Raw genomic sequence first — 17477 nt, forward strand, 5'->3', positions numbered from 1 at the left:
TTGACTTTGGATGTGGACCCTTCTCAGCCTGTACCAAGTACTGCAGTTGGCCAGGGATGCAGCTCAGTGTCCTGAGCATCCTTTGGAGCAGGTCAACCTGAGGCTCCTTTTGCTTAAATCTAAGTTGTCCAGGTGCTCAGCTCCTGTGTGCCTGGATGATGAGAAGGTTCTAGGGCTCTTTCAGTCAAAGACTTACATTGAGGTGGGGTGAGGGTCAGAGAAAGTTCTGGTGCTTTTCATTTGCTCTAAGAGCTGAGAGCCAGAAATGCAGATTCAGTTGGGAAGGAGATGGGCCAGCTGAAAAGCTTACCACGTCCGTGACTGTGCCCCCTGACTCAAGACTATATCATGTGGTGGCTTTATTTTTACACTCCTTGCTTCTTCAGGGAAGGTCTGAAGAAGCTGTTCTCCAGCCACAACAACCACAGAAAGCCCCTTCCTCGATCTCCCCTCTCTGTTTCCCCATTAATCAAAGCCATGTCTAGAATGGACCAGCCACCTTGTGGTAAAATCAATGGGTTCTGAAGCAACCTTCAGTTTTCATGAGCCAAGTCCTGGGTTCAGGACTCTCCACAGCCCCACCCCCACCCCCACCCCCCCGCTCTACCGATTACAAGGAATCCTACATGCCATCTCCAGCCTGGACTCAATTACTAAGCTCAGATTTGTCTGCAGGACTTCGTCCACGTGCCCTTGACATTGGAATCACTCGTGGGGCCTCTGAGGGTGTTTGGAAGGGATACTGTGTCTATATCATGTGCATAGGTAGAAGCTGCTGGTGGAAGGAGTGGTGGCTCTCTAGTGCCCATCTTGGCTCCCCAGCTGCAAGTTGCACAGCCATAACCCTAAGGCTTTAAAATAAGGCCACACCCAGATTTGGGAAGGTAGAGGGGAAAGAGTAGTGCCATGGGGCCGCGGGGCCCAGCTTATTCCGTGTAGATGCTTGTTTTTGTCCCTGCCTCCGTGGACTTGTACCTGATTGTTCTCTGGACTGCATGGGGAGTGCAAAGGTGCCACCTTGCTTGCTGTTGTATTAAGTAGAATGAGTTCTAGGAGATTCAAGACAGGGCTTCTGGGAGGAGCTGTTGGAAAGACCAGAGAAGATTCTATTTGATAGGATTTAGAGATGTGTTCTGTGGTCTTGACCAGTGAAGTATGTTCTTGGGTCTTTGGCAAAGCTGGAAAGAGAAAGGGCCTCCTCGTTTTTTCCCAGAAACAGTTAATGGCTTGGACCAACCACTGAGTATACACATTGGCTCTTTCCCCCTGTACCTTATCTCTCCCCTCCATCCCTTCCCCTGTTCCGAGAACCAGGTTATCAGCCAAACAAGAATCAGTAGATCCCCTTGCACTTTGGACACATCTATGGAGCCTGAGCTGTTTAGAAGAAGCCTTGGTTTGCAATTCCAGCTGGGTTCATGACTGAACACAATGTGCCCTGTGCTGGGCCACAACTTCCTTGTTTATAAAGTGAGGTGGTTTCTAGTGCTTTAGAGGAGACATCATTCCTCAGGCCATGGACATCTGAATGGAGCCTCAGACATGATGCGCAGAAACAGCCTTCTACGCCAGTCAGGGACAGGTTGCCATCTGTGGCCCCCTCCATCTGAGGTGCACCCCTTGGGCTGTGAACCCCATTCACTTGTCATCACCCCCACCAGTGGGTCTGCTTCACTGTGGAAGGAGAAACTGTGACTTTCTGGTTGCGTTACTGCATAACAGCAAAAACCGGATAACCTGAGCCCTGCTGCTTCCTGAGCCCTGGGCCTGTGTCCTCCTAGAACTTCCAGGTTCCCGTTGCTTTGTTTTTCTGTCTGAAGGAATCTTTTTCTTAGTCTTGTGAGCAGATGTACCTGAGGGATCCTGCTGTTCGTGAGGGTCTGGCTCTCGGGTCACAGGCAGTGAAGGAACTGGGTAAAGCCCTTCCCCTTTGACCTTCTTACATAGTGCAAGCAATAAGACTTATTGATCTGTGTGTATCCCAGTGTTCCTCTGGGGTTCTGTCTAAACACCAACTATCTTCTCTTGGAATGGGCCCCAGGCAAGGCTTGCAGTAATATAGCCTGGACCCAGAAAAGGGAAAACGATAAGAAAATTTTGTCTGGTAGGTACAAAGGACTTCATGGGTTTGGAAACCTGGAGTCAGGAGCATAGCAGATTTAAGGGGCACCCAGCCGGTGGAAGGTCATTCCTGGGAAGTGGGGACTTGTTCTATGAAACCTTACAGGCCAAATGGACTGTCCCGTTTTGGGGATGAGGACATCCCCGTCCTTATCATCTGTCATAGCTGTCCAAATGCAGGGTAAGAAGCAAGTTGTGAGGAGAGGATGTGGTCCACAGAACATGGGATTCCATATCAGGACTCCTCAGGCTGCCAGGAAGCCAGAGGGGGTTTAGAGGTGCTGCAGCTTTGAGCCTCAGTATACACCATGCATAAGCTCTGACTGCTCTTGTGTGCAGCGAGGAGGTCCTCCCTGACATGCTCAGCATCCTGCAGTGATTCCTCTCTTAGCCCTGGGATGGGGCTTGGTTAGGGCATCATGGTGGAAACAACCCTGCACTTATTGCCCAGTACTGGGGCCTCTGCTGTTTGGTCTTCACCCTCTCTTCCTTGGAGGGAAAGCTTCAAGAGACTCTCTTTTCAATTCCTTGCATACCCTTTGCCCCCCTACCAAGAGAGGACAGCAAGTCCCCTGACACTGCAAATTTCATATGAGCCTAGGGAGCTGGGAAACCAGGTGGGCCTAGCCTGTTTTTGAATTGCATTGCATTGAGTTGTCCTGGTATTGCACGGCCCTGCCTGTGAGCCAGATGCAACACTCCAAGCAGCTGTGAGATACAACGCACCTTTTGCAGGAGTGGTTGTACCTGCAGAAGGCCCAGGAGTCTACAGTACAGTGCAGGAGAAGCAACTGAGTTGGTCTGGCCTAAGGAGACCCCCCTAGCAAACTTGGCCTTCTCCATCTGTTCTGGGACTCCATACTTCCTCAACCCCTGCTCTGCAATGAGGTGGCCATGGTTACACCATCATCTACCCTCTAGCTAGGGATGAGGTGGAGGCGAAATGCTCCCTGTGAGTTTACAAGCTCTGAGAACAACACCGCCGTGTGCTCATTCTTGGAGTGAAGACCCTGAACGGTATCTCCTTTTGCAGTCTGTCTACCGTTTTTTGAGCCCTTTTGGGTTAACTCATTTGTAAAACCACCAGCATGAGCTCAAGGATGAGGCCACAGGGCTCTGGTGGACATCAAATCCTAGCTTTACCATCATCACTGTTCAGTTTGCTTTGAAGGTAAGGATGAGGAGAAATCTTCTATGAGCAACTCCATGCTGTCTGCCTAGGAATCCTTCAGTGGTATGGGGCACTCCTCAAGTGAGCCAAATGCCCATTCTTTCTCCCTTCCCTGAACTCCCGGTCCTGTGCTGTGTCTGTACTCAGCCATGTGTGTGTTGTCTGCTGTCTGTCTTCTGAGGCTTAGCATCTGTCAGGGTGGTTCAGCCCTTGGTACTCCAGATGTGGTTCCAGACTCACTCGTGGGAGCTGGACCAGTCTGGGTTTAATCTCCCACAATAAAGATAAACCCCACGGACCTCACTGCTACCGCTGCCTCCATTAACGCTGTGCTCACACGTTGTCTGGGATTTTAAGGATGTCAAACTGCTGTAGATGACTCAATAAATGTCTTATCATTTTTCTCAGTGCCTGTAAATTGCTGAAAGTGGAGGGCAGGGGAAAGAGACAGGAGGGGAGGGGACTCCCCCTACCCCCAGATCTGATTATCCTACAGTAATGTAGTCTTCAAGGTCTCGTGGCCTTTTGGATTCTGGAAGAGGGGCATGAGGATGGGGTTGGGACAGATGAAGATGGAGGAGGGAAAGTAAGGAAGCCTTGGCCTTGAAAGGCCATTCACATGATGTGTGGAGCTCGGTTCACTTGGGCGTCTGAAAATGGAAGTGGCTTACCCCAACGTCTTTGATGCTTCATGGCCTTCATGATCTTTGGTGGGAGCAGCCCACAGATTCTGAAAGCTTGCCTGCAGGGAGTGTTTCAGCCCAGCCCAGGTGTGCCATTGGCTGTCAGTGTCGCTGGGAGTGAGATCCACCCCTCTCCCTGTCACACAAGGTAATGGATTCCAAGTAGCACTCCTTTCCTTGAGGGCTTAGTGATTGTTTATAACTCGCTAGCTCATCTAGCTCATGACAACAAAAGAATGTTAGGTCAAGTCACAAAATCCATGTCAGGGTGGAGAACCAAGACGGGTTACCCAAAGCTACATGCCATGCCAGGAAACTGATGACCAGGTTGTTGTCACAGCAGCTGTCACCATCCCAGCTGATGCGTCTGTTATGCTGGGGTATTGCCATTGCAGTTGCCACTGCCTCTGACGTCTCCTGCTTGAGACACGTGGCCAGGAAAGTTGCTTCAGACATTTTGCCAGCAAAGCATCCCACATGTAGCATCCTGCCTCTGATGGTGCATTTCTTGTCAAAGTTGCATCTGACAGCTTTGCAAGGGGGCTGTTCTGCCTGTGGGCATGGCGCTTAACTGGCTTCCTCTGAAAGCAGGTCATGGTTACAAATCTGGGGATTTTAAAATCGTTCCCCAAGTATTAAGGAGGCTTGAGACTAGAAAGTACTGGCCACTATGAGCTGGAAGTCAGAGCTAACTCCGCCAGCTATTGGACCACTCTGAAGTGACACCAATGAGATAAGCTGAAAGAGAACAGATGTCAGTCTTCCACTTGGTTAGGCCCTAGAGGCTCTTTCCCCAGGGTCTAGAAGGCTAACTTGTTCTGTCTTTTGAGGCTGCATCTGCCCTTTTCTTCTTTGGGGACATTGATACACCATGTTCCTTGACTCAGTCTGAAAGATAACCTCTCAGTGAGTCAGTCTGCTGGCTGGTCTCTCAGAAGACTTTCCTAGAGTGGTGGTCATTTGAACCAGGACAAATGGAGGCTCCATATTTCATTCTTAGAGGACATACTCAAGAAGCAAAGCTGATGAGCACAGGTTGGAAATATTGAATTCTATATTAAGGTGACATTTCCTGGCAAATGTAAACATCAAACTAGGTAGTTTATGGGAAGTAAGTATCTTTGTCCTGAGCATGAGGAATATTTCAGCCTCTTTCTTCCTATGTCCTGCAGAATTCCCAAACTCCAGTTCTTCCTAGGTAACTCCTGGTTAATCTTTGTTAACAAGTGAAATCCCTTTTAGGCATCCAGGGTCCTCAATCTTTGGCTGAACCAGAACCACCCTATGTTGCTGGACACACCTGCACAGTCCCTGAAGCAGCATGGTGTCTTAGTTTGGTTTTTACTGCTCTGAAGAGACACTATGACCATGACAACTCTTATAAAAGCAAATATTTATTTGGGGTTGGCCTGCAGTTTCAGAGCTTGAGTTTGTTATGTCATGGTGAGAGGCACGGCAGCAAGCACATATGGTGCTAGAGAAGAAGTGGAGAGTTCAACATCTTGATCCACCCGCAGCAGAAGGAGACTGTGTGACATCCTGGGTACAACTTTAGCATGTAAGACTTCAAAGCATGCCTCCACAGTGACACACACTTCCTTCAACAAGGCCACACTAGTGCCATTCTCTATGGCCAAACATTCACACACATGAGTCTGTGGGGGCCATTCCCTCTAAAACCACCACAATGTCTGAGCTTGGTTTTAACAGTGCTTGCAGCTAGCACTGCAAGGACTACTGCTCCACCCACCCTACCCAAGGAGATGTGGCTCGATACACCAGTCTGCTTGTGAGCCTTGGACTTGAGAAGGGGTTCAACTCTTAGGGGTAGACAGTAAATAGACGCTGACAGCATGAGGTCTCTCTCTTCTGAAAGTTAAAAACATCAGGTTTATTTGGGGGCAGCTCTTGGACAGGTTCACCTCTCCTAAGGAATAGGGCCAGGGAAATCACCAAGCAGATAGGGAGATGTGGGAGGGGGAGCACACCCATGCTGGGAGAAATTCAGAGAGAGAGGGAGAGAGAGAGAGAGAGAGAGAGAGAGAGAGAGAGAGAGAGAGAGCGCTCACTGTCTCTCTTGGCTTTTCAGGCTAAGTTCCATACACCATCAGAGATAATCTAAGGATCCAGGTCCAAGAATATGAATCAACTTGAGCCCTTGAGCCACCTTGGAGATAATTAGGGTCAAATTTAGAGGCCATAACCAAAAACCCCCAGTAAAAAAGGACTAAAGGAGGCAGAATTTTATTTTCATCACATTAAGTCTGAAATAGAGAGTCTAGAACTGGTACCATAGCTTAACTGTCTCCCAAGAGGGGCTACTCCTTAGCCTGTGAGTCCAGGCCCCAAGGTCAAAATGGCACCTGGAACTCTGGATGACACTTTACTCAAGAGTGAAGGGACAGGAAGCAAGTACCTTCCCGCTTACTTCCCATTGGCCATTGTCTAGTCACGCGATCACACCTCATTCCAAGGCAGTTGTCTTAGTCAGTATTCTTTTACTGGGAAGAGACTCCATAACCACAGCAATTCTTACAAGAGAAAGCATTTAAGTAGGGCTGGCTTATAGTTTCAGAGGTTTAGTCCATTATTGTCATGGTGGGAAGCATGGCAGCAAGCAGGCAGACATGGTGCTGGAGAAGGAGCTGAGAGTTCTACATCCAGATCAGCAGGAAGAGAGAGCCACTGGGCCTGGCTTAGGGTTAAGAAACCTCAAAGCCACCCCCAGTAACACGCTTCCTTCAGCAAGTCCACGCCTCCTAATCCTTCCCAAGTAGTGCCACTCCCTGGTGCCTAAGCGTTCAAATATATGAGCCTACGGGGGGGGGGTCATTTTTTTTTTCTTACTCAAACCATCGCAACAGGCAAACTAACATGCCTTCTATTATTCTGGAAGGAAAAGTGTATACTGACTATAAAATGGCAGTTTATGTCACACTTCCAAACCCCCAAGTCTCTGGCAAGTCTGATGGTTCTCGCCTGGCTCTTCCCACATCTGTGGGAGGGTAGAAACTGCCTATCTGTAAATCCCCACTTTATTTGAAACAAACAAGGGGCATGAATTGTCCAGTGTGGGTCACAGAATGACCTTGAAGTCCCTCAAGACTGTTTGCTCCTACCCTCTGTAGCCTTGCTTACACCAAGGGATGGACACGTGCTTCAGTGTTTTTTGGGTTTCCTTCAGTCTTTGAGATCCATCATATGTCTGCATCTGGGAGTGTGTTTTGTTCTGGAGGATCTTCTTTACTCATTACATTTTAACTTTTAACTTTTTAATCAATGAGCTCATTAATTAATTAACTTTTCAATTAGGGTGATCTTAAGAGATAGTTCTTTTAGTGATGAGAACGAACATCATAATTGACATGAATTCATAATTGTCACCTCAAGTAGACTCCAGCTAAATGCTTCTCAGCCTCTGGCTTTGTTAGGTTGCCCTCTAGTGGACATCACGGTGCAGCTGCATTGATGAGAACTCGAAGTCCTTATTCAGTTAAGGATGCAAGATAAGGAATTTCCTGTGGGAACCTGGGTACCAGCCACTATTCCTTACACCCATTTTAGGTCAGAGAAGCAGTTATTAGCAGAGGACTTTGTCTAGAAGCAAACTTCGCCTTTTAGACATTATCATAAAGGCCATTTTACTTTAGTTGCGCATTTATTCCTGGGTTTCCATCAAGAGGAAGACCAGGTACAGCGGTGACCCGGCCTGTGGCTTTCATCTGTTTATTCAGTAGCTACTTGTTGAGCATTCACTCCTCATTGGACTACACTGAATGCCCCCGACCCCCGTCGTGTTCTACTGAGTCAGTCATAAGGAAAGGAACAGAATATGATTTTGGGTGGAAGCTGGTGCCATGAAGAAAATGGAGCAGTTAAAGAGAGAGGGCAGGGTAGCTATTTTTAGAGTGGATAACCAGAAAGCTGGAGATGTAAGAATTTGAAAATTGTAATGTTCTGAGCTTTACAGCTTTATTAGGATCTCCCAAAAAATGCCAATTGGAAGAGCATCCCGGGTAAAGGGCCACCACATGTGAGTGCTCTGGTATTTGGGATGAGGCTCACTCATTATGTGTAGTGCCTTCCTGCAGATACCATGATAAATGCTACAGGCCTGGGGAGGGGCTGTAAGACATCTGACATCTGTTCTCTCACAATTCTTGAGTCTAGACATCAAGCTAACATGCTGTTGGTGCTGTACTCTGCCTGAAGGCTCTGGGGAGAATGTTTATCTTCTATTCTTGAGTCCCATATCTTGTAGATGATTTTCTTTCAGCATTTATTGGCTTGGAGATACACCACCCTGATCTTCTCCCATCACCAGCATGGACTTCTTTACACCCATGTCTCTGTCCTTGCTGTAATTTATTGTAAGGACACAAGTCTTATTTGATTTAGGGTTCACCACAATTCAGTATGACTTTAATTCATTTCATCTTGAGAGACTTATTTCCAATCTGGTTCCATCCATAGATAGAGTCAAGACTTCAGTGTATTATCTTGAGAGACATAACTTACCTGTAGGAATGAACAAGAGTTTAGAGTTTCACTGGCTGACCTGATACTTGGGATATTTATAAAGATGAGAACTCAAGCCAGGAACCTTGGAAGTAGGAGTTGAAGCAGAGACCATGAAGGAACAATGTCTCCTGGCTTGCTCCTCATGGCTTGTTCAGTTTACAATCTTTTACAACTTAGGACCACATGCCTGGAATAGTACTGTTCTGGTGGGATGGGTCCTCCAATAGATCAACAATTATCAAGCAAGAGAATGCCCCATGGAAATACTTACAGGCCAAATTGGTGGAGACAACCATGACCTTGATTGCTAACCTTGGCCCAGTCTCAAGGCGCAGTGTGTAACATGGGCACTTGTCTGTGCAGGACCTCCGTGAGCTTCTTGTCCAGCACCACAGACAGCTCCATGACACTGCTTTCTGGAGAATTCCTGTATGTTGTCTGCTGTGAACCTGGCAGATGGAGGTTCTATGGGGTTTGATAGTCCTTATAGTTAGGGCTTCCTCTTTGATACAAAACAGGAAAAATGATGTCTTTTCCTTTTGTATGGCAACAATCATAAGAACAATGATAACGTTTTGGTGTATTCTTTATTGAATAGTTTTTATGGCATTGTTATAGTTAATTGAAATATAATTTAGTCCTAAAGTCAAAATGGAGGTTTGTTTTTGTTTGTTTGTTTTTGATTGGCTTCTATACTAATGAAAACAGACTCCTCCAACTAAAAGCTCACATACGTAACAGGTGATGGGTTTGTTTCTCAGAATAGATCCTGGCTCCCTGTCTTTTTCCAGTACCAGAGGGCATCTTCATGTCATGATACCCCGTGCCATCTAGCCCTGTGTATGGTAGGGAATAGAGCAGAACAACCATAAAGGGAAACAGCCTTTCTTTATCCATAACCCATAAAACCAGGCTGAACAGACCTCTGACAACCTCTCCTTGGATCGCTCGCCAATGGGTGAGGGGGTGAGATAAAGGGAAGCCATGGTGCCATAAGGCCCTGTGCTCACCCAATCAGGGACAAATTCTCCCAAGATCTTTTGAACACATTTCTGAGATTCTGGCAACTGGGAACTGACCAATGACCTATTGGTCACCAGAGGAAGGACCTTCCTCTGTTAAAATATATAATGTCCCTATTCACGGACCCAGAGACTTCTACGTTTTAGCCCCCTCCATGGCTTTGTATGTTCCAGAAGCATTCAGTTACTCCTCAGATTCAAAACTTCTTGCTCAGCACTAAGAGGTAGTATGAGGGTTTACTAACGCCAGTAACAATGTAACACACTTTCCACTCATAGTCACATGGTGTCTCTGTTTTTTTTCTGTTGCTGTGGTAAAAAGCTTAGCAGAAACAATGTAGGGGGGAAAGTGTTTATTTAGCTTACACTCTGAAGTCCATCTTAAGGAAAGCGAAAGTCGGTATTCAAGGAAGGAAACTGAAGCCAGGAACTGAAACAGAGATGGCTTCTCGGCTTTTGCTGTGTACTGGCTTGCTCCTCATGGCTCGCACAACCCAGGATCTCCTGACTAAGGGCGCCACTGCTCACAATGGTCTGGACCATCCCCTATCAATAATTTTAATAAAGAAAATGCCCCACAGATAGTCCGCCAGGCCAATCTGATGGAAAGAACTCCCCAACTGAGGCCCCACCTTCTCAGGCGACTTTAGTCTGTGCCAAGTTGACAGAATCTTACTGTCACAGATGGAGAAGACAAGAAGAAAATCGATCAACAGTGTCTGTGATGTCACCATCCTGACACTATCTAGGGATCCAGGAGTGTGCGACTAAGATGACTGTTGGTATTGTCACTTCTGTTTCCTACCACTCCTTCCAAGAAGTTCCTAACCTGAGGAATAATTGCTCTTTCATAACTGCTCTCAAATTATGCTCTCTCATAACAAGCCCACTTCCTGGTTACATGGCAGGCCTGCGAGCCCCATGAGAAAGCTACCTTCCAGGCTTCTAGGAGAGGAAGGAGCTCATTAGAGTGTGACACTCAGGTGCCACAGCCATCTGCAGTTAGGAGAGAGGCACTCGGTAGGAAACCCAGAGGTGAATCAGACAATGGTGGAGATGAGAGAGAGGCATAAAGAGAAACGGGCCCTGGTACTGTCGTTTGACCTACTGGGTCTAGCCTTGACTGAAGGCTACCCTCCACTTATGTGATTTTCCTAGGGGCTGATGGTGAAAGAGTTATTTGAACAGGTTGCACATAGGTAAGATATCTTCTTACAATTAATTTTTCAAATAATCGCACCAAAGTATAAAGATGCATATGACACATACATAAACTTACTCCAGAGAGAGCACATGAATATATTACCATGATTAATTAACCAATTTTTCTTTTTAAAACATTTTGTTAAGCCTTTAAGACTTTCCAGCAGTTTATTTTAGTCTTGGTTATATCTGCCTCCTCTCACCTCCTCCCATATCCCCCCTCCCCACCTTTGCTCTCTGCCCATTTTACTTGGAACTTTCTTTTCTTTTCCCATTAAGTACAGTTTAAGTTGCCCAACTACCCTTGGGTATGGGGCCTGCTTTGGAGAGTGGTTGACTTATCAGGGCCATGCTGTTAAAGGAAGACTGTCCCTGTGGGAGTCTCTGGGGATGCTACAGCCATCAGACTAATGATTCACACAGGGCAAGAAGGAAATACATTCCAACCCAACACAATAGCTGGTGTTAGCTCAAACGTTTTTTTTTCCTCCTTTGGTTTTTTGAGACAGGGTTTCTCTGTATAGCCCTGGCTGTCCTGGAACTCACTTTGTAGACCAGGTTGGCCCCGAACTCAGTAATCCGCCTGCCTCTGCATCCTGAGTGCTGGGATTAAATGCGTGTGCCACCATGCCCGGCAGCTCAAACTTTTAGAGTCTTTTACACTGGGTAGTTTGTTTTAGCCATATTTAAGCAGATTATAGTTTTGGGGAAAAAAAATTCCTGATAATCCACTCAATTCTCTATGTACAATAAAGCTTAAGGCATGTTTATATTGAAACTCTTTATAAAGTACGTATGACCTCTTCCATAAAGATGGATTCTATTGACTGAGAAACAATGGTCAAGATAAGAGTCTAGGGGACATGAGTAAGATAAACATAAAACTTTGTGGGAGTCAGGAGTGACCTGGCCCTACAGATAGCACAGAAGTTACCTAAGCTATTGTAAAGTACATGAGGGTGGATTCTATTGACTGAGAAATGGTGCTCAAGTTGAAGGTCTATGAGCAAGAGTCTGCGATAAGCATCGTAGCCTGGGGAGACTCACGTGTGTTCAGACCTTGCAGACAGCCCAGCTCACCAGGCTGTTACCTACTTCCACTCTCTGCTTTCTGGGTGGAAAGCAGGTGTGCATGCCTTTCGTTGAAGAGACTGCCATGCATGCGTAGATATGGGGACTTGGGGACAGCTAGCAGGAGGTGCTCTTGGCTCAGGTGAGAGGAGGGAGAGGCCCTGGCCTCAGGCTCCTGGCTAGAGCCAGGGAGGGGGACGGTCTCTTAAGGAAATGGTTTGTCACAAGGGGGCAATGTTCAGTAAAAGGTCAGTCAGGAGAGGTCGAAGGCAGTGCTGATGTGACATCATCCAGACGTGACATCATCAGGAGGCATCGTAAACTTCCAAACACAGGAAAAGCTAAGTGTAGCATTTCTGCTGCTCGCATCTCTCAGCACCAACGTGAGTGCTCACCCAGAGCTGAATTCCAATGTCAGCTGTTGCCCTGTGAATTAAGATGAAAGTCTCTCATTGTCTGGATAGCCTTCTGGACTCAGAACAAAATGGAGGACTCCCTTCGCTGCTAGCAGGGCTTCCACTTTCTCTGTCCTTGTTTGGGGAGTTCAGACTCCTCCCACCCCCCCACAACCTTTACCTACAAAATATCATAAAGCCTTAGTCAGACTACAGGTTCAACTTCCGTTCTCCAGATCAGGGCCTGTTCAGCTAGCACCCGGGAGTCCTGGAATGGCTCTCCATGCTAATGAGTTATCTCAGTATCTCAGTCCTTCAGCCAATGACTGTTGCCCACCCTGGATATTCTGATCTCTCAGTCCCCCAAACTATGGAAGCCTTCGATCACCCCAAGTAAAGTTGATCTGCCTGCCCACAGCTGGTCCCTGTGTTGTCATTTTTATATGTACTCCCGAGGCTTCCAACCCCTCTGTCTGTCATCTCTGCTCCATTTGCCCACGTGGACTGATATTGGCTCACAGTCACAGTCAGTAGTAAAGAAAGTGTTCTCAGACAGTGCGCTTGGCACTTTGGTGGTCCCTGAAACTGAAGCAGCAACCAGTTTGAGTAACCTTCCTAGCCACACAGCCTTCTTGTCTATAGGCCTCTAATATCCCCCTTTGGGTCTCTTGGTGAAACACTTTAACCAGCCTCCCTGTAGAGAGGATCCCGAGACAGCAGACTGGGGGCTTTTCTGGGACATAGAGAAAGCCACCAAGGAGCTGACAAGACAGATATTGAGACTCAAGCACATCAACACAGAAGAAAGTACAGTGACAGGGGAGCAGAGGAGGACCCAAAGAACCAGGTGTGGTTGCCTGGGTCAAGTACTGTTAAAGGATCATGATGATTGGGCTACAAAGTATCCGCTGTTTAGGAGTGGGCTACAAAGTATCTGTTGTTTAGGAGTCCAGTGACTTTGTTTTGAGCCACCCCTTGCTCAGGCTGCATGGGCAGACCATTTTGCTTGTAGGAACAAGAGTAGCCTCCCCAGAAAAAGCGTAGACTCATGTGGCCTCCCCAGGGCTACCACCTGGAAATCTCTTCTAAGTAGCTAGCTAAGAGGATGGGTGGGTAGTGGTGGTTTTACAGTCCTCTTTGGATTAGGTTGGTAGAGACAGACGGTGCATGCTCAGGGCCACAGGACTTCTTTCATTAAAGTGCTCTGCAGCTGGTTTGAGGGACAGAGGCTCTTGCCTCTAGATCGGATGGGCTTATCCCAGGGAAGGTAGAAACGGTGGGAGATTTCTTTGGTAAGAACCTGGATTCTGCAATCTTCCAGGAAGGAGTGGGCAGATCCAGGTTTCAGAATAAGGGTCTGGAAACATTTATATAATGGAGGACGTCCCTGCTTGGAAAGAGGTTGCTATTCCCAGCTTCTATTTGCCCCTAAGGACACTGCTGGAAAAGAAACCTTCTACTGAAGCCAGGGGGTTGCAGAGGAAGAGAGAGGGAGAGGACAGACTAGTCTGTGATCTTTGACACACATAAGTAAACACTCCCTCTGTAGTCCACTCAAGTAATAGGATCTACCCTTGGCCTTCTAATGTTTTCCATTTCAACTTTGAGTGGATGTCCAAGGACCAGATGGGGCCCATCTCTGGTGGGAAGCACACACTCAAATCTAGGACGATGTCTGCATGAGACCTGAGCCTCACAGAGTGGCCCAGGGACATGAACCCTGAGACTGCTTGCTCCCTGGCCATAAGGGAGCCCTCATGGACGACTGGGGTTGGGGTTAGAGGTCAGCCTTGTGAGCTTTGCAGGTGGCATGGTGGTGGAAAAAGTCTATTCTGCCATTTGGTTATACCTTTGCATCAGGAGCAGAGGGAAACCTAAAACAGGTGATGGCATGAGCACAGTTTTTAACCCAAGGGGCTAGCGAGAGAGGCAGAAGCCTTGAGAATACAAGCATGAACTGGGAACCATTTCCCCTTCCAGCAGTTTCTCTTATCTAGAGTTCTTCCTGGCAGAAGGGATGTGGGCCAGAGGGAGAGAGGGAGGGTTGGGGGTGGGGGTGGGGAATCAACTCATAGGTCTGCACTGCCCTCTGGTGGCCATTTGTTTGATGACCGGTATAAGCTGTGCTTCCAGTCGGGGAAACTGGCTCATTTCCACCCAGTGACTGGTAATGAGATAATGAGAGAAAGAACAAACTTAAATATTTTCTGTAATTAATACTGGGAGGAGACATTTACATCCGAAATATCTTGTAAGAAGACTGTGACCCACAGTGCACAGCTCAGGGCTTTTCTCGCAGGGCTTTTCTCTCTGGACTTCTGCCGGCACACACATTTGTATTTCTGTATGATCACACACAAAAGTTATTTCTGGAGACTACACATAAGAAGCCCTTTAGGACGTGGATTTGTGTCTAAGAACTTTCACACTTAATTGTAACCGTGAACATCTGCATCCATCTGGTCAGGCCTCAGATTTCCATGGCGGGTTTTGCTTCCTTTGTCTTCATACTGAGGCTTTGGAGAAGATAGAAGTGAGAGAAAAGAGGGCTTCTCCCCAGGAGCTTACAGTCTGTAGGGAGGTTAATGAGTTCGGCTGTTCTTCTGTCCCCGTGGGCTCCTTATCTGTGAATGCAGGAAACCTCGAATGGAAAACTTTCTGGGAAAAGCAGTACTCAGCAGTCATTTGCATAACGCCCACATTGGGCTGAGTCTCACAAAGGTCTAGACGTGATTTGAGTCATCTGGGAGGGGACATGTAGATTATATACACCATCTCGTACAACAAACGTGTGCAACCGTGACACTTGGTAAGGCAGGAGCTAGCTCCCTGTGGACACGAGAATCCTGGGAGTGGGTCAGGGAGAGCTGCAGCCTGGGAGAATTAGGTATGCAGAGAAGCGCACCCAGCAGATGTTACTGCGAATGCTGGATTCTCAACTTTTCTGTCTCTCATTAGAAAACAAATAGACATCTAAGGAGTAATAAGAAAATAAAATAAGATAAATAAACAAACAAATTAAAGTATGACTAAAAAAATCAAGCAAGAACAAGAGCCAACGAAAAAGCACAAGACGCTGAGACACACATGTTTGCACACTCAGCAATCCCATAAAAAAAAAAAAAACAGAAGCCAATATATATGACTGGCAAGGTAGAAAATAAAAACTACCTGACTTAACATAATGAGACTAAGAACCCCCAAGCCAAAATATATACACAAAGGACATGTCGGATTAAAAAGAGAGAAAAAATACAAATAAAATAAAATAAAAACTAAAACTATACGATTAAAAACAAGCCTTGATGCAGGCTCTGAGCCAGGGGACATCCACAGATGCTATGGGACTTTTCTGTTGGCCATCAACTGCTGGGCTGGCAGCCTAGCTTAAGAGTAGTTTGTTTCTCCAGTGATAAAACTTAATTTGCAAGTGTGTTTCAATTGTATTGATTGGAGATGGCTTCTGGGTTAGGGATGGGGATGTGTGTCCACTTCTCCCTTCAGCTCCAGGATCCCATCTGGGGCAGACCTGTGCCAGCCTTGTGCAGGCTGCCTCAGGCTCTGTGAGGTCATGTCTACCTCTATCGGCTCTGCTGTGTCAGGAGGGTCTTGATTCTTTGGTTTCTTCCGTTTCCTCTGGCTCTTACACTCTCTGCTTCTTCTTCTGCAGAGTTCCCTGAGCCCCCAAGGAAAGGATTTGTTTGATGCGGACATCCCTTTTATGGCTCAATGTTCCAAGGTCTCTCACTCTCTGCGTATTGTCTGGCTGTGGGTCTCTGTATTTGTTCCCAGCTGACGCAGGAGGAAGCTTCCCTGGAGATGGATGAATAAGACACTGATCTATGAGGATAGTAGAATGTCACTGGAGTCATTTCATTGTTGTTCTTTCAGTAGAACAGTATTTGGCTTTCCCCTACATCACTGGGCTATCTAGTCTCAGGATCTTGGTCACCTATGTAGTTTTGGGTATGGACTCTATCTCATGGAGTGGGTCTTAATGCAAATCAGATATTAGTTTGTTACGCCCGCAAGCTTTGGGCCACTATTGTACCTGTATCAATACATCTTGCAGGCAGCTCACATTTGTAGACTGAAGGTTTTGTAGCTGGGCTGGTGTTTACCTTTCTCCTTTGGTAACATGGGAAGCTACCTGCGAGTACCATGAATAAGACTAGCCTGAAGAGGGAAGGCACCAGCTTGACTTCTATATGTCCAGTGAGTTGTGTAGACATTATCTTCAGCAATGGAGCCTTCCCACCGGTTGGTGGACAATCACGGTTAGCCTTGGCCATAGTCTGGGTTGCTTGGGAGTTTCCACGCGACTCCTTTAGCCAACAACTGGATTCAGTATAATCGCTCCCTGATACTGGAAGCTTTGTTTGGTAAGGAGAGGCTTGGTGTTTTCTGTTGTTTGCTGATTTTATTTAGATCATCTCCATATATGTATATAATAGGAAGCTTCTGTCGTATTAGGTTTCCATAAGACTCCTCGATGGCACCTAGTTTTTAGCACCCTTCCCCACACCCTATTCTTGCCACCTCTTCCCTCCTCCTCTCTGTTTGATACTTTTGTTTCAGTTCCCCACCATGTTCACCTGTAAAACTGTCCATTCTATTCCCTTTCTTAGTGAGACCCATCCTGTCACACCAGTCCCTTAGTCTATATGTGATGTCTGTGATTCTATAGATTCTATAGCTTGCTTATCAACGATCATTGACTTAACTGCTAGCATCCACCATTCAGATTTGTCTTTCTGTGTCTAAGTTACCTCACTCACTGAGATTTTTCTGGTTATATCAATTTACTTGTGAGCTTCACAGTTTTATTTTTTTTTAAACTGAGTAACATTTCATTGTGTAAATGTACCACATTTTCCTTATCCATGCATCCATTGATGGACATCTAGGTTGTTCTCAGTTTCTGGTTATTATGGACAGAGCAGCTGAACATGGTTGAGCAAGTGTCTCTGTGGTAGCATGATGCCTCCTTTGGGTACATGCTCAAGAGTGGTGTAGCTGGATCTCAAGGACAACTGATTCCCATTGCTTTGATGAACTGCCATACTGATTTCCATAATATATGTATGCTTTTATACCTGTGGTAATGTAAAAAACTCTCAGGTAAAATGGTCTACAAGATCAGAGAAGCATCCATCCCTTTGCTCGTCAGCAGAATCCTAGTCCCTGTGGGCAGGTAACGTGAGTCTGTAAGAGAGCCCCAGGTAAATCTGTTCTTCATGTCATCTCCATCTGGGCTGATGCTCTAGAACAACAGAACAGCATGATCCCG

The sequence above is a fragment of the Mus pahari genome, chromosome 2 (assembly GCF_900095145.1).
Source record: "Mus pahari chromosome 2, PAHARI_EIJ_v1.1, whole genome shotgun sequence".
Taxonomy (NCBI): domain Eukaryota; kingdom Metazoa; phylum Chordata; class Mammalia; order Rodentia; family Muridae; genus Mus; species Mus pahari.